The sequence below is a fragment of the Cupressus sempervirens genome, chromosome 10 (genome assembly GCF_028749045.1).
Source record: "Cupressus sempervirens isolate cs-2001-9-10 chromosome 10, ASM2874904v1, whole genome shotgun sequence".
Classification (NCBI taxonomy): Eukaryota; Viridiplantae; Streptophyta; class Pinopsida; order Cupressales; family Cupressaceae; genus Cupressus; species Cupressus sempervirens.
In genome coordinates this window covers 515,551,335-515,578,699 of record NC_143127.1, presented here as the reverse complement: position 1 = coordinate 515,578,699, position 27,365 = coordinate 515,551,335, and positions in this window count along the sequence as shown.

The window sequence follows — 27,365 nt, the reverse complement described above, 5'->3', positions numbered from 1 at the left end:
ACCAAAAAGAAAATAAAAGGCAACATTAATCATTCCCCATTTGTTTTGATTTATTATGGAGAGTTGCATGCGAAAGAGGATGGAGAGCTCTGAACGAGGGTGGAGAGATTTGAATGATGGTGGAGATTAGTGGAGATCTAGGATTTTATTTTCATTCTCCTATGATCATCACATTCCATTGTTGTGCTATGCCCTTATGATCTTTGTGCTCTTGTTCATATATAATATCTTTGGTCAAATACAAGGATAACTAATTATGATGATTGTATGCATATGTACATGTATGTATGTATATTAGTTCATTATGTGAATTGCTTTACATGCATACATACACACTTTCATAGTACTTGTGCTAAATCAAGTTAATCATTCATGTCTTGAATTCACATAAGATATTATCCTTATATTCAATCAAAACTATTCATACCAAACTAAGTATGAAAAAATCTGTACTTAGATACTATATTATCTCTTTGTGATTGAGTAAAGATCTTGTGCATAATATCATCCAGGAAATGATTGGATGCATTTACATAAGTCATAATTGGATCAAGTAGATGATCTATTTATGTTGCTTCATACTTGATTTATTGAAAATTTTGTTACTTCATACCTTTTTACTTCATTAAAATCAAGAGTTGAACAAAGCCAATGATCATTGCATTTCGTTGTCATTCCCTTGAGATCTCTGCATCTTGTTATCATGTCCTTGTGATTTGATTTATATATGTATGTATGTATGTATACATATATATGTATATGTATGTGTATGTGCATTTGTATGTATGTATGTATGTATGTATATAAACAAAGAGATCTTGGCACAACAAAAAATAATTAAACTCACTCAACAAGTAGCATGGCCACAGATGCAATGGAAACACCTATTGGTAAGTAGATTCCTCTTTTTCTCTCTCATTTTTCATTTTTTCATTTAACTTGAAATATTATTTCTTAGGGGGCATTATGTAATATTGGATTCATAAAATGTTGGAGGTGACGAGGACATTCTTGGATGTACCCGTGTGATGAATTTCTCACAAGCAATGAAAATGGACTTTCCCTAAGAGTAGCAAGAGGTGGTGAGGACATTCTAGCTACTTTAAATATTGATCTCATGACATTCTAGGTAACTTACCATGCTTATACACATATGGATCTTTAGGTAATCAACCTTACATTTAATAAGAGGAAGATGTGCTTTTAAATAAGATTTTGTCACATTGATCATTGTCACAATATTTTAAACATAACTATATAAGGAGTGAGTTAGGACGTATATAGGTTAGCCTTACATTAACTATAAACTACAACGCAACATTTTCACTAGAGTATTACAATATTGTAATTATAGAAAATTTCTTGATTCACTTGAGTGGTTGTATGATGGTGAAGAGTTGTTTTAGGTGAGTAAAGCTCACTAGTGGTTATAGAAATATAGCTACATCAAAACAATTAGAAACTAGAACTACATATTCATTAGAGTGAGTAGTTCAAGGGTCTTGATCCCATGGATATGGGTATGTATATAGCCTAGTAGATGGATTATGTCTCTAGTGTGCAGATGCCTTGGACACATTTAGGTAGCACTTAACTATTTTAAGACATTATATGTTAACTCATAATGCTCATTCTCTTGTAGAAACCTCTACCACAATGACATTACCTCTAAACAATGATAGTATATGTATGTATGTATGTATGTATGTATGTATGTATGTATGTATGTATGCATGTATGTACATGTATGTATAATAAAGGTCAAACTCACTTGTTTGCCTCACATACTTGGAATACAAAAATAGTCCTAGATTCCAAAAAATAGAACATCTCCTATTTGATATAATACCCTCAACTAGGTTATGCCTAACTAAGTTATGTATATGCATCACAAACAAGATTAAGTAAGTGGCTCTTGAATTTTAATTCAATGTGAGTTTTACTAAAGTACTTTTAATTTCACCAAGACTATTACTACTTTTTCAGTATGAGTTTAGTTTTATGAAGACTTTAGTAACAAATTATTACAAGAGTGAGAATCATCACTGCTACCTGCATTTTCATTTTTAGTAACAACTTATAAGTAACAAGTAGTTTGACACAAAACCTTAATAAATTCACTATTTCCTTTTAGATACATTCTAATCCACCATGAACCAAAAAGAAGTTAACTTTGAATAAGTTAATAAATAGTATCACTAAAAAATGAGTGGCCCATACACTTTTCAAACAAAATTCCCTATTGTGTGATGCATTTAAGATAAAAAATAAGTTTCAAGTGAAGTATATTGTTGATATTATTCAAACAACCTTCTAATTACTTTCAAAATGGTGAGCCCAAAAATATCATTTGGAAATTTTTAAAATAGAAATCTATTTTGAAATATAGCAAAAAATAAATCTTGCAATTACCAAACTCTAATAAATAACCCACAATACCAAATTATGAGTCAATGGAAAACTAAAATATAAAACCTTTTACTTCTTAGTAACATGTCTATAGAAAGAGAAAATAAATCTCATACCATGTACATACTAAATCATAAACAATAATATCTTAAGGAGCTTGTAGCCTCATACAAACATTCTCTAACAATTATGTTTTTATAATTGTTGACTTAAAAATCATATTTAAAAATTACTATAGCTACATTTTGCATATTCATGTAGCTTAATCTACATTTTCATTACATCCTTAAGGAACTCCTTGTGGACATTTGCATTCTTACATCTCATCTTTGGAACCTCCCATTACATGGTTTACTAGTAAGAAGAGTATCTTTAAGTCTCAGCTAAGAGCCTTCATATTCAAATCATACTCTCTTGCATTCTATGGATAGGGAGCTCTAAGACAGCATCCAAGCATTATGAATTCATGGAATCATTTCGATAGAAAGGTTTAGACTGTGACACAAATTGAATGTACATTTTTTATGACCACCATGGGGCAGGACATCTTTTTTTTCTCTACAACTCACTGCATTTTTTGAATTTTCAGCATTTTTGTTCGTATTTTCTTTTTTTAGAGGCACAACTTTCGAGCAACACTTTTCTAGTATTGTGTAACTTTTATTTTTACTAAAGTGCAATACTATTCTAGTAAAAGTATCGTATGCTCTTGGTGAACTATTTTGCCTAGGTATTGTAAGTTTTGTCACTTGGCTTAAGAAGAAATATCTCATAAGAGAAAATTGTTGCATGGGTATACTAAGAAGTATTGTACAATAGTATTCCAACATAAACTATAGCTTGAATTTCTTTATTGTTTGAGTGATTTGGGAAATTTCCTGGTTATTACTTGTTGTTTGCTGGATTTTATAGGTTTGTGGTTGTTTGATAGTAGGTTATTTGTAGATTTCATGTTATCTTTAGACTAACTTGTGGGGCTAATGGTTGTGTTTGAAAGTTGTTTCCTTGAGATGCTTGCATAATTGCCTAAAAAGAATGCATGTCAAAGCTTCAAATGCCCAAGGGCTACTAATCCTTGTTTTCAGGGTTTCTCGAAGCATAAAACCCCAAATTTTCTTGTGTTTCCTTTATTTCATGTGTGGAAATACTAATAGTTGTTTCATTTTCAATAGGCACATTAAACTTGCAATTGAGGTCCTTTGGTGATAAGAAAGTATTCTCTTCACCCTTGTAATGAATTAGAAATCTTGACTTTCCTTTGGATTTTGAAAGCAAGGGGATAATTGGATCTTCTTGGTGTGTTTGGGGGAAATGATCAAGATAGGAGAGTATGCTCTTCACCCTTTTGGTGAATCATAAATCTTGACTATTGAAAGTGGATCCTATTGATGGTAGTTAGAATCCTTTACAGGGCATGCTTTTGGAAAACCAAGAGGAATGACCCAAGTGGGGACAAGAAAACCTAGCTATTCCAACTCACTATAAACTCTCACTTAGTATGATTTCCTGTGAGATTATGACCATGAGGAGATCGCTAGGAAAGAATGCTTAAGGTGCTCTTGTGACCGCAAGGTCTATTACCCACCACAAGGTGGGGTGTCTAGTAATTGGATGTAAGAGGAACATTGAAAATGAAAGCCCTTTCTAAAAACTCTAAGTTAGTAGCTACCCTATTTTTCCACTCAACTTCTTGGTACAAGGAATGATCCTAATGGATTACCCGAATCACCCCAAGATTTTACACTCACCATCTGTGTTTTCTTAGTTGTGCTTATGGCACTTCCATGACAAAGACAATATGTCTCATAGGAAACCACTTTGTGTGAGGCAAAGGGGTACTTAGTGTGGGCCAAGTTGTTTAGTAATGATCTGTGACTATAAGGTAGATTGCTTGGCTAATGTTTTTGAATGTGTTGACCTATGTAAACATTCTTACAATTGAAAAATATCGATAAAATTGGTAGGAATTTTGTTATGGTATCACAAATGCATATTGGAAAGGTTATTTTGAACCTTGTTCAATTATTTGAGACATGCTAAAAACCCATACTATTTTTAAACCTTGTTGTTATTTGACATGAACTAAAACCTAAAATTGTCTAGTCTGAAGACTATCTGACTGTTAAACCAAAACATAAAAAAATTGAGGTCAAACTTGTCCTTTTACATAAAAATTGGCACTTTATTGCACACTCTTTGGAGAAACAATGCTTGAATTTTTTTTTAAAAATTGTGTCACCCTACTATTCTAAAGAGTATCACCCTACTTTATTGAACTTTTTTGTCCCGCCTTATATGAATTGTTTCCCAAGAGAAAAGTGCCACACTAGTATTATAAACTATGTTGTACAATAGATAGTGTCATCCTACTATTACCTGGGTTCTGGAAGAATATCGCCTGGGTCATTTTTGCTATCAAAACAAAGTCTACATTCTACTTTATCTAATCTAGGGTCTTGTTGCTTCAATCCTTCCTAGTCCTAGTCACAAATCTTAATGTTAGGTATTATCCCAAGTTGAAAAAATGGGTTTAGTTTGTTAGATGTAAGTTTCAAAAACATCATTGATGATCACTTGTCAAAATCTATCTACCATTATATGCTAGCTATTTGCTATTGAGCTTCTTGCTCACTTGCTTGACTCAAGTCACTAGTGCTATAAATTCTTGAGCACCTTTGACAAACAATCTTTTCTACCTTAACAAGTGTTTATTCTTGATTATAAGAGCTTCAAATATGAAACACTTCTCTCATCCTATTAAGAAAAGATACATCCTTACATGTTGGTCACAACTAGGTTCCAAGTTGGTAACGATAGTCATTCTCCTTTCATTTTCACATAGTTAGAGACTCCACCTAGGCACTCTCATGGATAACCTTGTGTGGAAGACCCTAGTTCTAATCAAACACAAACAATCAACATCCAACACAATCTACTTTATAATTTTGAGAACCCATTTGGGACACCCTTTGACACACCCAAAGGTGAAAACACTTTGACCAACATGCATCCTGATGAAATTAATACCACCTAGAAGAGAAAGCATGAGAAAATGAAAGACTTATGGAAACTATCTATGCTAGAGAAAGACTAGATCAACAATCTGAAGCTAACCTTCATACACACAATGAGGAAACTCAAAGAGACTATTATCGCAATCCTTTTGAACACATTCCAATCAGTGGCAATCATGGCAATCACACACATCCAAGGAATCCTAGATTCATGCAAGAGCATGTCCATCACCACCTAGACAATCACAATCACATCATGAAATTGAGGATGAGATCACTAGTGAGGATGTTGTAAGATTTCAACAAGATGAGCTCACTCAAAAATTGATGTTAAAAGCTTTAGAGAAAAATGGTGGCCAATACTTCTAGTATATGACAATGAAAGGATGGAAACTCCCCCAAGGTTTAGATGTACAATGAATAATCAAAAAATCCACCAAGGCTAAAATCTTGAGAGAACAAATGCAGGATTTGAGGAAACAAGTTGCACAAGTACAAACTTCCAAAGAGCCACCTAAAACTTCATTTATTGAATCAATATGTGCTCTTCCATTTGATAGGAGTTTATAGATGCCTTAATTTCCTAAGGATATAAAGGTTCCTAAGTATGATAAATATGATGGAAATGGTGAACCTCATGATCATGTGAGGCATTTCTATGCTATTAGCATGGATTTCATCCATGAAGACTCCTATCTTATGCATATATTTCCTAGAAGTCTAAGTGGGCAATCTATGGAGTGTTTCACAAAATTGACTACCCATCTCAAAACATTCGATGAGCTTGCACAATGCTTTATCCAACAATAGTATTATAACATTCAACATCTCATAACTGTGTTGGAATTGTGCCAAATTAAACAAAAATAGGGAGAAATTTTGTACCATAACTTCAAAGATGGAGATCCCTATACTCTAGGTACCCTCAGCAAGTTCCTGAAGCTAATAAAATTGACATTTTTGTCAACATGCTTATACCTAAACTATACCTTAACTTAAGAAAATAGTTGTTCACATCATTTAATACAATGATTCATATTGTAAATCACATTGAGGATGTTTCTATCGAGAAGGGTGACATTGTTACGAACAAAGACAAAAATAACAATGGAAATGGAAAAGACAAGGGAAAACCTTGGAATAAAAATAAATATGTTGTCAATAACAGAGTAGTGGATACTCCTAAGACCAAGGAACCTATGTTTAACCTTTCCAATGCCATCTATTCTACAAAACAACAACAAGGTTCAAAACCAAAAACATCTAACAAGAGCTCTCAATTTACTAAAAAATGACGTGTTTATACACCAATGGTATAGCCTTAAAAAGTGGTATGAAAAACCTTAATTGCAAAGAAACTGACTACACTACTATACAATTCCCACCCCTATGACCCAACCATTAGACCGTGTTGGTGGTGAGAGGATCATGTTTGTAGTTATCATAGAATTAAAGGACACAATACTAAAAAATATTTTAAACTCACAGATGATATCCAAGATCTCATAAAGGCTAGTAAAGTTTTCACATATGGTCTTGTTAAAAATTCTAACCATAAAGCTTTCAAGCAACCTTTTCTCAAATATGAGAAAGGTGAAACTTCCAAGGCTCCTAAGAAGAATCATAATGCCAAGATCATCTATGCCTATGCTGACACAAACAATGTTATAGGCATGCTTGAGCCTATTGAGTATATATGAATTGCAAGTTCTAATGATGACAACTGAACCAACTGTGATGTTGAGCATGAAAAACCCAAATTTGTCTTCAAAATGTGAAATTATCCCCAACACCATAATGATGCTAGACCTAAGGTGGTACTCCAAGTGGCCAAATCTTTCACTTCACAAAGTGAACTGCTTAACAACATCACTAGGGGGCAATCTAAAGTTGTCTTAAAAGTTTCTCATGATCCTAAGAATATTGCATCTTCTAAACAAGAAACTACCTCCAAGATCTCCAACTATGACCTTGTCAACCAACTACAACATACCCTAGCTCAAATTTCTATTTTTGAGTTGTTGAAATTATCCCCCTTGCACAAGGATATCCTTGAAAAAGCTTTACATTCTACCAACATTCCCATGAATATTGATGCAGAATGATTCCAAGCTATGGTGAACCATATCCCTTTACCTTACTACCTCACCTTTTCTAAAGAATATGACCGAGCTCTCAATCATCCTCACAACCTTTCTCTCCATGTCAAAGTCCAAATCTTTTGTACTCATGTTCACCGAGTCTTAATAGACAATGGTGTAGGGTTGAACATCATTTCATTCAATGTGATCCAACAATTAGGTATATTTGAATTTTCCATTGACCCTAGGTGTAAGATCACTATAAAAGTGTATGACGAGGTCAAAAAACCTTCAAAAGGTCTAATTGTGCTTCCCATCAAAGTTGGTCCAGTTGAGAAGGATGTCATTTTCTAAGTCCTAGACATACCACTTGCATACAATTTGTTGTTGGGATGACCAAGGATTCATGACATGCAAGAAGTACCTTCTATGTACCATCAGTGCATCAAGTTCCCTTTCAATGGTACTAAGATAGTTGGCCTCGATGACAACTCAATGTCTATCAATGCTTTATCTATTGCGAAAACACTGGTGTATATGCTCAAAAATGGTTTGCATCTATAGTTTCACCACATTTTTGTACTAACTTGTCCCATTTTCTCATTTCATTAATTATGATCTTTTGGCCTACTTGATTATATCTCAACAATATTCTTTATCATTCATATCCTCTTGTGCATCATTTGCATATCATTTCATAATCATATCCGATCAACCCAAAAAACCATTTCATCAATTCAAAATCATATCAAATCAACCTAGAATCACCCCAAGTCTACCTAAAATCAACCATAATCAAACTAAAACATGTCAAATATTCCAAATCAATCATCATCTATCCAATCCTAGGCATTTTTGTGGCTTTCAATGCCTCAAAAACCTATCAATATATGAAACCTATCAATCTGACCTTAGTACTGACATGGCTCTCAGTGCTAGGTTAAACTATCATTCATGTCATTCGATAATTGACATTGTTGAGTCCCTTAGTGTCAAACCATGACATCATTAAACCATTTTAATAATATTGATAGCGTCCATCAATGTTATCATGATCAACCTTATCAATCAATCTTGATCCTGTAGCATTTACAATGTTAGTTAAATGCTCCATGTCCTTAATTCATGTCATGTGTCCTTCGCATGTTATCAATCTTAATCAATCATTCAATTTGACCATGGTTTTGGTCTAACCATCATCATCCTCATCAATCTACATAATTTTCACATTTCATCAAAGGATATTGTCATGCCTATCTAATCAAATTGGCCAATCATCTACTAATTTTCTCTATAGGATTAAATAACCCATAATTTAATCTTATGACATTCCAATTATTTTTAATTTCACATTATCAATCATTCTTCCTAGTTAATAGCCTCAATTAATTAATTAATTCATCATTCACAAACTATGGAAATTCACAATTTCCTAAGTCACATTTTTTGCTCATAATTTCAAATTTTCTAATTTCTATTTGTGTGGATATATGGATTTTTAATTCGCATATTCCAAATAATAGTGACACAATCTTGACATCATCATGACACATGGGCATGACACATCATGGATTCTCCATTTACACTTGGCTAAGGTATGTCATAATCCATATATTCTTATTCCCTTATGCATGTCTATATTTGGCTTCCATTGTCATGGATTCTTGGTTTTAAGTGGGTTTGAGGTGTCACATGATGTGTCATATATCCTCTTCCACTTATAGCCATGTTTTCCTTCCAAGCGTCATACAATCCTACATTTGGCATCTTGTGTCCATGTGTCATGGATTCTCAAAGGAATCTCTTGCCAAGTTGCATATCCAAGGTGACAAGTCCAATGCTCTCATCTTGTGTGTTGATTATAAATTGAGCATTCTTCCTCTCATTTCCAGTCCTAATTCTTGAGGTTCTAACTTCTTAGTCTCTTTATACTTCAAATCACTTCTTCTAGTACACTCATATCATTATCATGGACTTTTTCTTCCTAATTATGTGCATTATAGGCAATTAGAGCTATATCGTATGGAGAAGAAAGAAGGACATGGGAGCTACAAATGAAAGAGGGGATTTCTAACTTTGTGTTACTTTCTTTATTTATTTGGCTTTCATGGTAGACTAGAGGGTATCAATGTATGTTTATTGAGTTTGTGATTTTCTCATAGTGTGTCAAATATTAGCCCATTTTTTGGTCCTACAATTGGTTCCACATAATCACTCTTCTCATGAGCTAACACCATCCTTTATAGAGTGTGAACAAAAATTGAAAATGAGTAGCCTCTACATGAGTGAATATACTCTAGAATCTATTGCTACTTTACCTATTTCCCCTCTATCTTATGGGAAACCTTCTACCAAAAAGAAGAATTCCACTTTTGCAATGACTCTTTTTGGCACCTTTGTGCAATCCTTAGTTACCCGAGAAGTGGAAAAATAAGAACAAGCAATCAAAGACTAAATCTATAGGGAAGAGTAAGATGAGAAGGAAGTCACAGTCACTACTCCCATATCTCCTATATGCCATGCAAAAGGATATAAATTTCTCACAAACATGGGCTATCAGGGCCATGGGTCCTTAACTGGTAACAAAAAATCTCTAGTTGAACCTTTAAGTCATACTTAGGGCTATGACACTCAAGATACAGATGGCCTAGGTTTTAAGCTAGAAGATGAAATACCAACATTTGGTCGAAGAGCACCCATTTCTAGTGAATAAGAGGATGATGATCCTCCCTTTTTTGCTGCCACTTCGCAAAATGAGGACTTTATGCCTTTCATTTTTCTCCTTTGGTGAGAAGAAACATTAACTACCAATAATGATTTTGAAGCTTCCACTTCTTGACAATCAGAAAAATATTAGTCTAACCATGAAGATATAAACAAAGGACGAATTAGGCAAAACATTGCTCATTTAATTGCTAGAGATCAGAGTACAAACTCTTATGAGTATGAATAAGAAAGCCTAACAGATGCATCTTGTGAACTAGGAGTGGATGTCATTCACACCTATGCAACTCAATCGAATATAGTCAAAGAGTCTAGTATAGGGTTAGAAGAGTTTGGCTTGCAAAATAGTTTAGTGGATCATATTGCTCCCTCTAGGTCTATTCTTGATCTAGACTCCTTTGCAAAATTCATTATAGGCTCAATGTTGCATTTCACTAGAGATGACTCTTTTCCTATTAACAATCTTGAAGCTTCCACATCACTCTAATTGATTCACCTTGATCTAATAGATTGGTCGATCAAAATAAAAGACCTAAAATACCATCTTTTCAAAATGACTATGAGATCGCTTACTACCTAAATGCCATTGAACCCATCACTTCTTCCACCACAAAACCCATGGTTAACATGACGAAATTAGATATCAATTACCTTAATCATAAAATTAAAAGAAAAAACAAGTAGTCAAATGGTGAAAACCACATTGTGGCAATATCTAAGCCTAAAAAAAGTAAAAACAAAGGCATATCTAATGGTGAAAACCTCCTTGAGGTACCTAGTAGTCCACCAAGCTATTTTTAGGATAGACCTTCAGTTCTCATTGAACCTACATAGCTTATCAACTTGGTGACAAAGGAATTTCCTAAAATTATCCATGTGGCTCAATCATTGTCAACTAAAGAAAAGGAGAATTTTACCAAATTCTTTCAAGACAAGAAGATCAATTTTGCATGGATGTACTCAGATATACTAGGACTTACCATAGATCTTATCATGCATGATTTATCTCTCTCCTAGTGTAAAACATGTTAAATAAAAATTGAGAAAGATGTATCTGCATGTAGCCCTCTTCGTCAAAGAAAAGTTGGAAAAACACCTAAGTGCAAACTTCATCAGAGCCATTGACTATGTTGAATGGATTTCCAACATTATAACTATTTCTAAACATGATAAATCCATTTGAGTTTATAATAATTTCAAAGATCTAAATAAAGCATTCTCCAAGGATGACTTTCCACTACCAAACATAGACATGATAGTGGATCAAGAGAAGACAACTTTTATATGTGCTTGGGGTACTTTTTGATGGAATATCATGCCCTTTTGGCTCAAAAATGTTGGTACTACCTATCAAAGAGCAATGACCACCATATTCCATGATATGATGAATAAAAATATGGAAGACTATGTTGATGACACTTTGGCTAAATCTAGAAAATGTGACACACATCTTGAAGACCTTAGTCTGATATTGGACCATATGGAACAATTTCAACTTTAGCTAAACCCAAAATAGTATGCCTTTGGTTTCACATCTGGAAAATTGGTAGGTTACATTATATCTACAAAAGCCATTGAGATCAATCCTAAAAAGGTTCAAGCTATCATGGAAATGCCTCCTCCAATAAATATTTGTCAACTTAGAAGTTTGGAAGGACATCTCCAATCCATTAGAAGATTCATTTCTCAGTTGGCTGATAAAGCTTAATCTTTTAACAAGAACTGGCATAAAGGCTCTACTCATATCTAGAACAAATATTTTCAACAAAGTCTAGACCAAATCAAAGGGTACTTGGCTAAACCTCCAGTTTTGATACCACCCATTCTGTGAAGACCTTTGATTTTATACATCTTAGCTATAGCTTCTTCTCTAGGAGCATTATTAACACAAAGTGATGAGACTAGTAAAGAACGGGCTATATATTACATCAGTCAAACTTTGGTAGCTCACAAAATGAACTACACCAACATTGAGAAGGCCTACCTTCTAGTGGTTTTTGCTTCTCAAAAACACTGACATTACATGTTGGCACATACAGTTCACCTAATTGCTAAAATTGATCCTCTGAAATATTTGTTGAGAAAAGTTACACTTACCATTCATCTAGCTAAATGGATGATGATTCATCTAGAATTTGACATTCAATATGTTGAAAGTAAATTCATTGAGGGGTGGACCATAGCTAACCAAATAGCTGATTTTTCACTAGAGGATACAACATCCATGCAAATTAAGTTTCCAGATGCCTCAATTATGTACATCACTAAGAGAACTTGGAAAATGTTCTTTCACTATTCTCATACACAGAATATAGCTGGAGCAGGTGTCTTGTTTATTTTCCCTCATGGTTTTATGATCCCAAAATCCTAAAAACTCTTATTCCCTTGCATAAAAAACTTTAAAAATTATGAGGCATAACAAATGGGAATAAAATAGCTCTTGAATGGAGAATCACTAAATTGCACATCTATAGAGATTCCCAACTTGTTATGAATAAAGTAAATAATGAATATTAAACAAAGGATGAAAAGTTGATACCTTACAAGAAGTTTATACATTCTCTAAGGAACTATTTCACTTTTGTGACATTCCAAAAAATTCCTAGAGAGAAAACAAGGTTGCCAATGTTATAACCACTCTAGCATCTATCCTCCAACTACAAGAATATGAATTGTGATTTGAGTTCCTAGTGGAAGAACTATGTCATCCTACCTATGATTCCTTAGATAACTAGGTGATTTTCACTATTGTAGGTCATGATTCCTCCTACTATGTGGCTATCTTCTCTTACCTATATGATCAAGTTATTCTGAAAACCATGACATGCAACCAAAAATGCCAACTCCTCTGCAATGCTTAACATTACACTTTAGTCTCTAGTGACTTATATAGGAAGAGTCTAGAGGGAACATTTCTTAGGTGTTTAGAGCTAGAAGGTTCTTAAAAGGAACTCACCAAAGTCCATAATGGCATTTGTGGGGCACATTCTAATGGCCTTGCAGTTTCTCAGAAATTTATTAGGGTAAGTTATTACTAGCCAACCATGCAAGTTGATGTTTTTTTGTTATGTTAAGTCCTATCAAAAATGCTAACTTCATGGCAATTTGATTCATGCTCCTAGACATTAGTTGATTCTATCTATGACATATTGGCCATTTTAACAATGGGCCTTTGACTTGGAAAGAAAAATTCATCCAAGTTCATCTAGTGGTCACAAGTTCATCATCACAACAACTTGGTATTTTACTAAATGGGTTGAAGTTGCAACTCTATCTACTGTTACAAGCAAACATGTTACCCTATTTATACCAAACCACATCATTTATCATTATGGCATTCCTTTCTCCATTATTACTGATAATGGAGGACAATTCAAGAACAAGGACCTCAAATAGTTGTGCAAGAAATTTCAAATAAAACAACATTGGTCTTCTATCTACTACCCTCAAGGGAATGACCAAGTTAAGGCCTCCAACAAAAAATTGTTGAAAATCTTACATTGCACATTTCACAAGTCTAGGAAAGATTGGCACTTACAGATAAATTTGGCACTTTGGTCCTATAGAACTACCATTCATACTCCTATATTGGCCACACCCTTTGCTCTAGTCTATGGTTTTAAGGTTGTCCTCCCATTAGAAGTTGAGATCCCCTCCTTGCGAGTCTCCTTAGATGGGTTGATAATTGATGAAGATCATAGAGCTATGAGAGTATAAGAACTAGAGACTCTTGATGGACACCACAAATCTACTTCTGATCACATGATTGATAATCAAAGCCCATTTCTACTTAGTATAACAAGAAAGTTCACCCTCATGAGTTTCAAGTAGGTGAACTTGTGCTTAGAGAGAATCCAAAAAATCAACAGCATAGAGAGCAAAAGGGAAAGTTTGAACCTAATTGGTTAGGCCCATACGTTATCACAGTAGTATTTGGGTCTAGTGCTTATCAACTATCTACTTCTGAAAGGGAAGAACTTGCAAAGCCTATCAATGTCCTACATTTGAAGAAGTTCTATGCTTAGCAGTTTACAGATTAGCTATCATGTACATATTTATTGATCCTAAAAATTAGAAGATGTCTTGAAAAATTGATCATCTTCGTGAAAACCTAGCAATAGGAACTTTGATGTATCACCAAAAAAATACAAAAATACAAAAAAATTGAAAAAAATCCTTAAAAAATCTATCAAGTGGTGAAAACTTGGAAACAGGTGCTACTTGAGACCCTTGCCCCTATGTTTATTAGACTCAATCACCCACTTTGCAACACATTTCTTAGCTTGGGATTGTTTCTTGTCCTCATCTCAGGGGCACAATTGCTTAGCCTATTGAGGTGTCCTTGGGCATTAGGATTTCTTTGACAACTCACTAAATAGTGTTTCTCAATTCTACACTCCCCCCCCCCACAACACAACTTGACATCAAGTGTTTCTCAACACTTTTTAGATAATTTACCTATAGTCTTGGATGTCTCATGATATTTCTCACTATCAAAATCAAGTCTTGAAGAAATGGTAAGTGACTTACACACATACACTTAAACATTTAAACAACTAAGCTATGATGAACTATATCTACTTTGTGTGTTGTCTATGATGATTTCTTTGCTATGTGTTCCCTCCCTAATAGTCTTTTGAGGATGTCGTGGACTAGAATACTGGGGGCATGGGCATGTTTTCTTGTTTTTTTCTTGTGGGTATACTTTGCTTGTCTACAATGTTTAAAGCATTAATGCTTATCTTATTCAACACTTTGACTTAAAAATGTATCATCCTTGATTTTTTTGCAAGACTCCACTTGAGGGTTATCCTAGCACCTATGCCTCAATACAGGTGTAATCTTGGTGCACTAAACTTAGGAAATCTAATCACATTGTAATCTTGACTTACATGTCTCTGATGCTTAGATTGGATATCCACATTCCTATCTGATATTGATCATATTCATATTCTCATAGTTACACTATTGATTTCCCTTACAAAAACTCAATGATGAAATAAGAGTCTAAATGTTATGTGTTTCTTTTTGGTAAACCACTTTGCATATTAGTTTGCATTTTAGGTTCATTTTCTATCTTAGTCTTGCATTCCTACATATGGGGATAGCTCTATCTTCATCTTTTTTGAACATATTATCTAACTACTTTCATATCTTCCTCACTTTCTTCCTTATCATGTCTTTTTATCTTTTTGATCTTTTGCTTCATCTCTTTTCTATCCTCATATATATTACCTTTTGACCTCTCATGTAATTTTGACATCCTAGATCCATTTTTAAGATTGAAATAAAAATCCGAGTTCATCTTGATATTCAAAATTATATTTTAAAATTCCACCTTCTTCTACTCAATTAGCTAACCTCTTGAAGTCTAATCTTTGAATCATCGCTAGGGAATCTTCATTTATTCATATCTTCATCATTTCTACATTTCATATCTACTCTAATTCACATTTTCATGTCTAAAATCACCTTTCTACTCGATTTGACCTAATTTTCATGCTTTATCCTTTATGGTCAACTATGTTCAAATTGGGGCATTCTATCATTTATGTATGTTCACTCTTTGGTTCTAATCATCTATCTATCATCTTGGACACTATTATATCTCAATTTTCTCATATCTAACTCATTTTTCCATCTCCCTTACCTCATTTTGATTTTGATCCTAAGGAGGCAAAAATACTCTATCATCGCTTGCTACAACTATCTATTTCTCAGGAGCATATGTTTTATCTTTTCATTTTCTCTCAATCCATATACTTTCCTAAGTTTTATCATTCTTCTTAAATTTTTGCATCATCTCTATCCTAATGTTCAATACTATCATTATCAAGTTGTACATTCAAGATTTGCTATCTCTTTCTGCATTTTGTTTGTTGGAATCAGATACCTCTATCTATTGTTGCCTACTTGGCTTTTTTTTTCTTTGACATTATTTGTTCCTATATTGATCATGAATTATTCAAAGAGGGGAAAATGTAATAACCTAAAAATGGTCACCTAGAATATAAACCCCCTTCTCAACATTCTAGCTAAATTAATTAATCATTTAACTAGGCCAAATTGCTAATAATCAGATAATTTGATTATAAACTATAATTTGAATATACTATCCTAAGTCCATTATTTGATTAAAATAACATGTCCCATTTTAATTAAATAAAATCCCCCTTTCTTCTAACCCACTTAAAGTGCACACATAAAGTCCTCTTTCTATTTTACAAATTAAAAGAAAAGACTTTGTGATTTTTGTCTTATATGGGAAGTCAACCTCTATTTTATTGGTTGACTTGTGTGTGCACATGGATCACTTCTATTTTCAAACTCCACCCTTGATATTTCATCATTTTGACCTCAATCTCTATCATATGTTTAGCTTTAAAAGAAAGAGCTATCCCCTTGTCAACGGATCCATCTTTTGAGTATTGTTATGTTGTAGGGTTTCTAACAAGTTTCTTTGGATCTTTGTGTAGAACTTCTCATCCCTTGTCTCATTCTCTCATCCATCACATACTAGCCTAAGATAATATTGCATTTTATTATCTTTGCATGTAGTTTAGTTCTTTTTTAAAATAGCTTAAATCATATAGCTTAATAGTTGGATTTGTAACACTTTCATTCTTGTCACTATAGCTGCATTTTTGCATTATAGCTTAATCCGCATTTGCATTACATCCTTGAGGAACTCCTTGTGGATATTTGAATTCTTTCATCTCATATTTGGAACCTATCATTACATGGTTTACTAGAAAGAAGAGTATCTCTAAGCCTCAAATAAGAGCCTTCATATTTGAATCATACTCTCTTGCACTTTGTGGATAGGGAGCTCTAAGCCAGCATCCATGCATTCCAAATTCATAGAATCATTTGGATAGAAAGGTTTAGAGTGTCACACAAATTGAGTGTAAACTTTCCTAAAAAATCTATTTCTAAAATTCAAATTTTGTTATGAACATTATCAGGAAACTGCAAAGCTCTTACCCCTATAACTGATTTTCCTATTAGTTTTATCTTTTGGGAGAGACTAGATGATTGTTTTATAGTCAAATTCTGCCCATTACGAGGAGGATCAAAAACTAATGAAAAAATGTTGTTTATGTCACATTTAAGCCTAAAATTTATAAAGTGATCCTCTAAAAGATGGTGGTCCTATACTTTCCTTGAGATCACACAATACATGGAGTCAGGCCTATCTAATTCACAAATCTTGTTGGAATTAAATTCAGACCAATGATAGTTGTGGAATATTTTATAGAACTTCCATGCAGCTTTAGCAAATGTAAAAGTCACAAACGCATAGCCCAAATTAAATCTATTTCTACAAAAACCACAACCAAATTAATCTTTTCATTAATTGCCAATATTTAAAACCTAATAACTTAATACAAAAGTCAATGAAAATTTAATATACTTAAAATCTATTGGCAACTATATGAAATCACATTTAAAGAGAGGTTCATCAACCTCTATAATCTTCTCATTGTACTACTTACAGTACCTATCGAGCAATTCCAAAATCATGTCTAGGCTGCAAACAAATTCAATGCAAGAACCTTCACATGGTTGGCCTTGATTAGTAGATAATATTAAACTGTTCTCAAAACCAAGTGAAGCTCAATATTAACCTGTGATTACATGACAACTAATTGTGTGAATCTATTGTGAGCTATGAGAGCATCACAACTATTCAACTATTTTTGCCATTTTTTTAATATTAATACATTAAGTCATCGCAATTCTTGTGTCTAGCCATTAGTTCCATAGAATTTTTGCCACAAATCCATCACTATGGCAATGGATAGGTTCAATGGCTAGCCATCAGTCTCATAGCATTTTTGTTGCATACATGTTTCATATGCGACACATCTCGAATGGATAGTCATCATAATTGTGACAATGTATTGCCCTATATGGCTTCAATTCACAATAGTTTTATCCTTCACAATAGCGATGGAAGCTCTTACTGTCACAATTTACAACAAAAAATTTTTGACACTTGTCCAATGGGAGCCAATTCCTATTGGTGTCTCTTGAGCAACAGGTGGTCATCGTAATTGCAAAGGCCTATAATCACAATTCGGGCCGAAATGTAGTAGTGGGATGTCTTTGATCCCTACAACTTCCTCATCATTTGGTCTACATACCTTGTCTCAAGATAATAGGGAAAAAATTTCCCATGTTCCCTACAAAAAGAAAGTTCTAAGGAGTTTATTGATTTCATCCCTATTTTTTCTAGAGAGATCAATACAAGATAATTGATAAATAGGTTGTGTTGACAGGATAAATTGTATCATTGTTACTCTACCTAGAGAAGAAATCCATTTTCCTTTACTAGAACCCATTTTTATTTTGATATTTTAATTTATTTGATCCCATAATTTTGTCAAATTTACAAGGTAAACTTCCTCTTTTAAACTTCAACATTTGGCCAATTTGTTGCTCCATATTAGAATGGGTGTCAAAGAAGAATATTTTTTACTTCTTGAGGTTAATCTCTTGACTCAATGCACTAAAATATTATTTTATATGATTTTGCCTCCACTATGGTACTTTTCCATAAAGCATAGTGTCATTAACAACTTTTTTGCAGGTTGTCAAATCACGGTCACTAGTGATCCTAATGCCTTTAATAGTCTCCTCATACCTAGCATTATTTATTTATCTTCCTAACGGTTCTTCCATTAAGATGAAAAGAAAAGGGGATATCACACCCCTTGTCTAAGTCCCCTATTGATTCTAAAAAATCCCTTAGGTGGTCCATTTACTAGTATTGGTATCTTAGGGGAGGATATGCATTCAAAAATCAAATTCACCCATTATTTTGCAAGCCCAAAGGCTTTGAGGCATCTCTTACAAAAGGCCAAATCCACTCTATCATGTTCCTTTATAGTATTTATCTCAATTAACATGCTAGGTTCTTTATTGTTTTGAATGGTATGTATGGACTCTTGCAAGATAATTACTCCATCAAAGATAGATCTACCTCATACAAACCCTATTTGTTCCTAGCTAATCAAGATTGGGAGAAGTTTATGGATTCTTATTGCCATAGTCTTAGTAAATAATTTATAGAGAATATTAGAAAGACCTTTGGGAAAATAATCATTAAAAGTCTCTAATTTCTCCTTTATGGGATAAAGGGTGATAAAGGAGTTATTCACCTCCCTAAAGAGTTTTCCTAAATTTTGTACACCTTCTAAAGCCCCAGTCACTTCCATCCCTATAAAGTCTCAACTCTTTTGAAAGAAACCTATTGGAAATACATGTGACCCTAGAGATTTATCTATATATTCATTTTATTTAGGACCGCACTTACTTCCTTAAAGATAAATTTTCCCAACAATGTTTTATTTTGTTCTTTGGTTATAAGCTTTGGGATAATCCACCAAAGACTGTCACTTTCAATGATGCTAATAATACTATCATTGGAGGGAGTACCAATAATCTCCCTTTCTACTTAGCTTGAAACTTTATGATAAGAACCTATATGATGGCCCGGTAGATTCAAGATTTTCTTGCAATCTCGTACCTTTATAAATCTTAGACAAAAAATATGCTTAATACTTTAATTATTATTACATGTATATATATTATACTCTATTTATAATTTTATAATATATTTAATATGATAACTAACAATAGTATGTATACTAATTATATTATATAGTAATTGTATATTATCAAAATTAAATTTATAATATTATACTAATAAAGATTTAAATCTAACATATTTTGTATTTAAACTATAATTGTTTTATAATCACACAATCATGTGATGATGTATAATTTACTCAATTTAAAAATTAAATTACATAATAATATTAATTGTTTAAAATTAGTCAAACATTTTAATTGTATAGAAGTATTGTAAAAAACATTTAAAAGGATATACGTTTAAATTTAAATTATAATCTAAATATAAAATTATGATATATTAAAATTCAAATAATATTTAAATTAGCAATGCTTATATAGCATTGTACAATAACTAATTAAAATTGTTTTAAAAAAAATAAAGAGTTTAGTAAAGTTTAAAATTTGAGGACAAAATCATAAAAATATGAATCATTTTGATTAGATCACAAAAAAATTTACTATTGAAAAAGAAGCAATGAGGTATTTAAGGTCGGTGATGTCAAGAAGGTAGTTTATAAGTAGTAGTTTTAATGTATAACTATTTAATGCTTGCCAAATTTATTGGACAATGTTTCTCGGGAAACAAAAAAAAATCAAGAAACAAAAAAGACAACTTCAAACAAAAACAAATCAAGAAACAAAAAGACAAATATCTATGATTTATGGTGAAAACTAACATGGGCAATAGTTTTAGTAAATTAAAATAAAAGAAAATAGACTTTCATAATTATTGTCATGTCTTGCATTGTCTCTAATGAGATGAGAAAGTTGAAATGTTTTACTATAATTTTTCCTCCACCCTAATTAAACATGTAAAAGAATTATATAAATTGAATATCAAATATGCATGTCAATTATTGTTTAGATATGTTAAATTATATTCAATCGATAATTTATAAACTAGAACTTGCACCTTCAAAGGGTTCAAGGGTTAACTTGATAGTCTTGTATTATTTTTATGATTATCTTGAATAGTTATTACCATGTTTTTTAATTATAATTAATTTTGTTAGTTCAGATTTTAATATTTGATAGAAAAAATTGATTTTTATTGCTTTATTTGGATGTAATAATTATATTTTGTTTGGAGTGCAATATGATTTAGACAAGTTTTTTTTTACTTTTTGTATAATTGTATATGGATTAATTTTTACTTAGGAATATCTATCAAAGGTGAAAGCAAGTTGAATACAGACCCCATCTATTGATTTCACTCTAGATATAGCTATAAAAGTGAGGCCTTATCTCTTGCATGTATCAATATCCATTGTTAGTTTTTTTATACTATCAGCCCTAGAGATTTTTGATAGTGATAGCCCATGACATGGTGATTATAAGTTGTCTCTAAATGTCCAAAGCGATAGGCACTATAAGTACACATTTGGAATCTCCATGTTTCCATGGTCACCCATTATAATTCTCAAAATGTGTTGTGACATACTTAGACACATCTTGTGGCCTACAATCTAGTCTATTAATGATATCAATAATATCAACAAAAGCTCCATTAACAAGTCATGCTTCTATCTAAATGTTTGTTGTAAGAAAAATGTATTGTCCTCTATACATGGAGTACATGTTTCTCTAGTATTTCATCATACATTTGGTTGTTATCTTTTCTTGTATAAAGTATAAATCATTTTAATTAGATCACAAAAAGATTTGCCACTCAAAAATAAACAATGAGGTATTTAAGGTTAATGGTGTCAACAAAGTAGTTTGAAAGTAATATTTTTATTATATAATTATTTAATGCTTGCCAAATGTATTGGACAATCTTTCAAAATCCCTAAAAGAGAGACTTCAAATAATAACAAATCGAGAAATAAAAAAGACAAATATCTATGATTCATGGTGAAAACTAATGTGAGCAATAGTTTTAGTAAATTAAAATAAAAGAAAATGGATGTTCATGATTATTGCCATGTCTTGCATTTTCTCTAATGTGATGAGAACCATTGATTGAATTGTGAGTTGATACATTTTACTATAAGTACCCCTTCACCCTAATTAAACATGTAAGAGAATTGTATAGATTGAATATCAAATATGCATAACAATTATTGTTTAGACATGTTTTTGATCAAATAAAAAAGGTTTTTTATAGGGGTTCCTAAAACCCACCAGTTAACAACAAAATACTACTTAAAGTTCAAGTATAGCATCAAAGCAATAGAAAAAAAAAAAAAAAAGGCCAAACCTGGCCATCAAAAGTAGACAATATAAAAACATCCAAAAGCCAAGGCATAAACAAAAAACTAGGGGCACTGATCAGGGCACCATTTCTTTAACCAGCTCCACATTCTTAAGCTCTAGCTCTCCTATGGCCTCAGCCTCGTCAGTCTTCAATTGACTATCATCCAGAGATACCTCCTCTTCCCTCCTCCTTTCTAATCTCCTTCTTTTTCTTGGGCTATCAACCTACAAAGAATCATCTTCATTAGCAACCCTAGTTTCCTCTTTGTCCTTTTCCTCCTTCTCCTTTTTTCTTTCCTCCATCACTGAGTATAGTTTAATGGTATCATCATTAAGAACTTTTATAATGTTGTGGCTCTGGTTAGCCAAGCTATGGAGAGAGCTCTCCATCCTTTCCACTCATTTTTCAATCTTAGAAACCCACGCATCTAGCTTGCTAATTTTGACATTTCCAAGCCCCCTTCCATAATTTCTTGCCTCTTGCATCATGAACTTAATCTCTTCAATTTCATGGAAAATCCATTTAATGGACCAAAATTTGTCTACCAAACTATTGTCGACATTTTTGGGAGGCTCATCCCCATTTCCCTCATGTTATCACTTAGAATCACCAAAGTCAGGTCTATGAGCTCCTCCAACTAAATTTTGTCATCCCTTCCCTCCAAAACCTTTGGGTGGATATGCTCTCTAACCATACCCATTTTCACAATGTTATAATGAAACTTCATCCATCTAGTTTTCCTTCCCTTAGCATCAAGAGTAATAGTGGTTTTAGTCAAACCATCTTCCTCTTTTCTCTCCTCGTGAGCTTGGATATTGATCTCCTTACCCTTACCAAGTGCCTTCTCTACTTCTTTCTCACCATCACTTCTCCTTTTGACTAGGCTATCATCTTTCTTGCTTACCTAAGCCTTACATATATCCACCTCTTTTATATTTCCCTCCTTATGCATGTCCATCCCCTCCTCCTCATCATTGTAATGCTCCTATAAGTTTACCTCTTGCTTCATCCTTCTCTCCATTCCTTTCCCAGACTTCGTTTTCTTCTTCCTACCCATGTCCTTCATGATTTTATCCACTTCCTTTTTTTCATCCCAATGTAGACCTACACTATCCTTTTTATCCAAAGGGATGTAAGATCTCTCCATTTCCTCTAAGGATTCTTCCTTCTAGGAACAACCCTTTGACAAGTTTAAGCTTTAAAATTCTCATGAGTAATAACAAACCAACCCATGATACTCTTATTTGTAAAGAAAAATAGGTAGAAGGGGATGAGGATTTTTGTTCCATACCTGAAGTGGTTTAGGATAACCAAATGTTGGGTTCAAACCCTATCAAACCTTGTGTCAAGTGTAATGTAGGATATAATCACCTTCAACAAACCTCCACATTTTCTTAATTCATGTAGGTTCATAATAGGCACCACTCTTTACTAATTGCTTCATCTCCTTAGCATCCTTTGCAAAGTCTTTCACTATATTTAGGGATATTTTCTTATCCCTATAGAATCTTATGCCCTAAATAGGAGAGTTAATGACCTTAGCTATGATCCCTTCATTGACTTGAAATTCAATACCATCAATCTTCACCTTCTCATCTTTCTATGACTTAACCATAAGGTCAGTTATCTTCAAATCCCAGCCATCAAGTTTTTTTATGAAGGTCAAGATGTTGCCTTCTGTCAACTTCTCCCACACCTTTGATCTCCTCTTCGACTTCTCCACTTCTCCCTCTGGCTCTCTATGATGTCTCTTCCCTACCATTATGTTGTAGAAAGGAGAACAAAAAATCTGTGTTCTCCAAGCACTATGAGCCCAACACTAGTTTTTCTCACAAAAACTATACTTGCCTCCTTCCTCAGTAAATTAATAGTAATAGGAATTACTAATCACCCATAAAATCACCCATAAAACATGCTACAAGGCCCCCTAATTATGATATCTCTAATTCAACCTGTGCCAAGCTTTCATCACTTTAAAAGTTTGATTGACAGCATTAACTTCAATAATTACACTTTATGTTTCTCGTCCTCCCCTAGATTCTCTCAATCTCTATTAAAATTTTAGCAGCCATTGGAAACCCCTCACCACTTGGCCATATATGTTACATGTCCCTCTATACTACCTCATTAGCCATCCAATTGGCAACCATGTTACCCTCACGGTAAACATGTGGCACATAGACCCTTTCAAAGGAAAGTAAGATTTTTTTCGTTTCCTCCATCACATTCCTAATACTCCATGATGGAGAGTGTTCTCCCCTTAGGAATTTAATAATATTATTTGAATCCCCCTCCAAACATAGGCTTTTGACCCTTACCTCTTTTGCCAACTTATTGTTTTGGAGGGTAGTACAAGCCTCCACATAATAATTTTTTTGGTGACCCAGGGGAAAGTAACCACTGCAATACCATTCCCATGACTATTTTTGATCAACCCTCCACATCCCACTGCTCCATCAAAGTGTACTTTGTGCCAACCCTTTGAGGGTAAAGAATAGTGGCACTACATTCTTCTTGTCTGAGTACCATTACTACTACTAATTTTACTTGCAAAAGGGTTAGATTCTTTAATAAACATATAATTTTCCAGAAGGGCATTTTGAATTTTTCCAGACACAATTTTAGTTGGATGGCTTGCATCCCTAAAGATATGGTTATTGGGTTCCTTCCAAATGCCCCATCCAAAATGAGGCAGAACCCATTTACTTATAGCTTGAAGCCCTGATCCCTACCAAGAGTTATCCCACTACCTAAAGAATTCAATAGTTGAGATAGCATCACACCAACTCAACCCAAAAGTTTCATTGAAAATAGACCAACCCTCTCTAGTGAATGAGAAATGTATGAATAGGTGATCCACAGACTCAGCCTAGTTTTTGGAAAGGACACATCTATTAGGAATAGGAAGACCCCTTTTACTTGGATTTTCTATTGTTGGAATATTATTCTAGAGTAAATGCTAGAAGAAAATATTGATTTTAGGGATAAGACTATGGAACCAAGCCTTAGCCCAATCCAATCTCAAATCCTGCCTCATTATAGCTTGGTATCCAAAAGTCACTGAATAGATACCATCCAAAGTATTTACCCAAACAAGTTGGTCCTAATAATCATTCAAAACAATAGCATGGAGAATAGTCATTATAGATTTTAGGTCCCCTGATATTGAAGCAAGATCCCTCCAACCCTGGCCTTGTCTATAATCACTAACAAACTTTCCAAACCTCTAGATGCAAATGCAAGCCCATCTTTCATAATCAAGAATGTAGATAAGAGGCCTCTAGATCAACCAGTCGTCCTACCAAAAATGGGTGTCCTTTCCATTCCCAACACTCTAGTTTTCCCTACTGTTAGTCATCTCTCTAGCACTAAGGATGGCATTCCATATATTTGATCCATTGGGAACTAACCCTCCAAAGAGAAAGTTTGTAATTGAAGGTCTTCGAAGGTATTTGTCTTCTAAGATGTCCCTCCAGTATCACTAGAAAAAATTCTCCAAATCTATTTAGCTTGGAGAGCGTTGTTGAAAGGTCTCAATTTCCTTATCCCCAATCCTCCATTATATTTTGGGAGGCACACATTATCCCATGCCACTAGGAGAAACCTTTTGTTTTCTTTTGATCCTGACTAAAGAAAGTTTCACTAAATCTTCTCCAAGAGATCAACATACTTTTTGGGAATCCCATAGAGACTTAGCACATAATTTGGGATATTTTGAAGAGTATATTTGAGCAACTAAATCTTGCCAGCTTGGCTAAGAGTGACTCCTTTCTAGCTAGCCAAATTTTTATTAAACCTATCTATTAGGTTATTCTAGAAAGAATTTGGGGTCTCAATCCCATGGGGAGACCCAAATATATAGAGGGGATGCTTCCCAATTCATAGCCTAGAATAGTAGCAACCTTCCTATGTCTTTCAATCGGAGTATTAATGAAGAAAATAGAGCTCTTGTTCTAGTTAATAAGCTGCCCCAAGCCCCTAGAGTAAGAGCTCAAGATTTTTTTTCACCACCCTGGCTTCACCAATGGTGGCTTTTCCTCCCATTATAGTGTCATCAAAAAATTATTGGTGGGAGAAAACTAGGGGACTAGAAGAAGGTTCGATTCTAGACAGAGCTCTAGAATTTCTATTGGTAAAAACCATCCTTCCAAGACATTCAACCAAAATAATGAAAAGAATGGGTGAGATTGGATCTCCTTGCCTAAGCCCTCTAGAAGGTTTGAAGAAAGCTAAGAGGGAGCCCTTGACCAGCACAGCCATGGAGCCATTATTTAGACATGTTAAATTATAAACAATCAACAATTTATAAACTATTACTTGCACTTTGAAAGGTGCAAGGGTTAAGTTGATAGTCTTGTATATTTTTGATGATTTTCTTTGATAGTTATTACCATGTTTTTAATTATAATTAATTTTTTTAGTTCTAATAAAATATTTGATAGAAAACTTTGATTTTTTTGCTTTATGTGGTTGGAATAATTATATTTTGTTTGAAGTACAATATGATTCGAGCATGTTTTCCTTTTTCCTTTTTGTTCAAATCAAACCAAATGGGAAGAATCCATTTGCATATTCATTTGAGAAACCTTTTCTTTCTTGACTTTTTGATTTTTTAATTTTCTAGGATTTTTCACTTTAAGAAAGATCTTTTCATCTAAAATATAACTTTTAAGGGTCATACTTTTTGATATTCTCATCAATGGACTTTTTTCTACCCTCCTAGAGCTATTTTCTATTTATGTGAGATTCATTCAACTACAACATACAAAATCCAATACTTGATGTTTTAAGGAGAAACACCAAACACTCAATCCTCTCTTGATATAAGGTCGTCTCTCATGATAATATTGTAAAGTAAGATCATGAAATGACTTCAATGTTCCTTCTTAATCATGGAATTCACTCAATTCTATATGTGATATGTTGGTTATCAAAAGGGATCTATGCCACTCATTCAAGGGATATCAACTCTTGCACTCCTAGATATTTAGCTTCACAATGTGCAAAGAAAATGTAGTTTGACTTTCTAAATTATTCACTTCAACTCCATATTTAACTTGTAACTTCTATTTCTAATTCTACTTCTAATTATGAATGAAAAAAACCATGGATGAACTTGGACTCTACTAGATGTAGCTTAATCAGCAACTTCACCCATCTAGTGTAGTATTCTAAGGAATATACAAATGATTTTCACATAGATATCATCTATCCAACCCCATCATCTACATCCAAATCAAAGAATAAACATCAATTGAAGTTAAGTATTTTTGTCAGTTCACCACACAAAGCTCACTTACA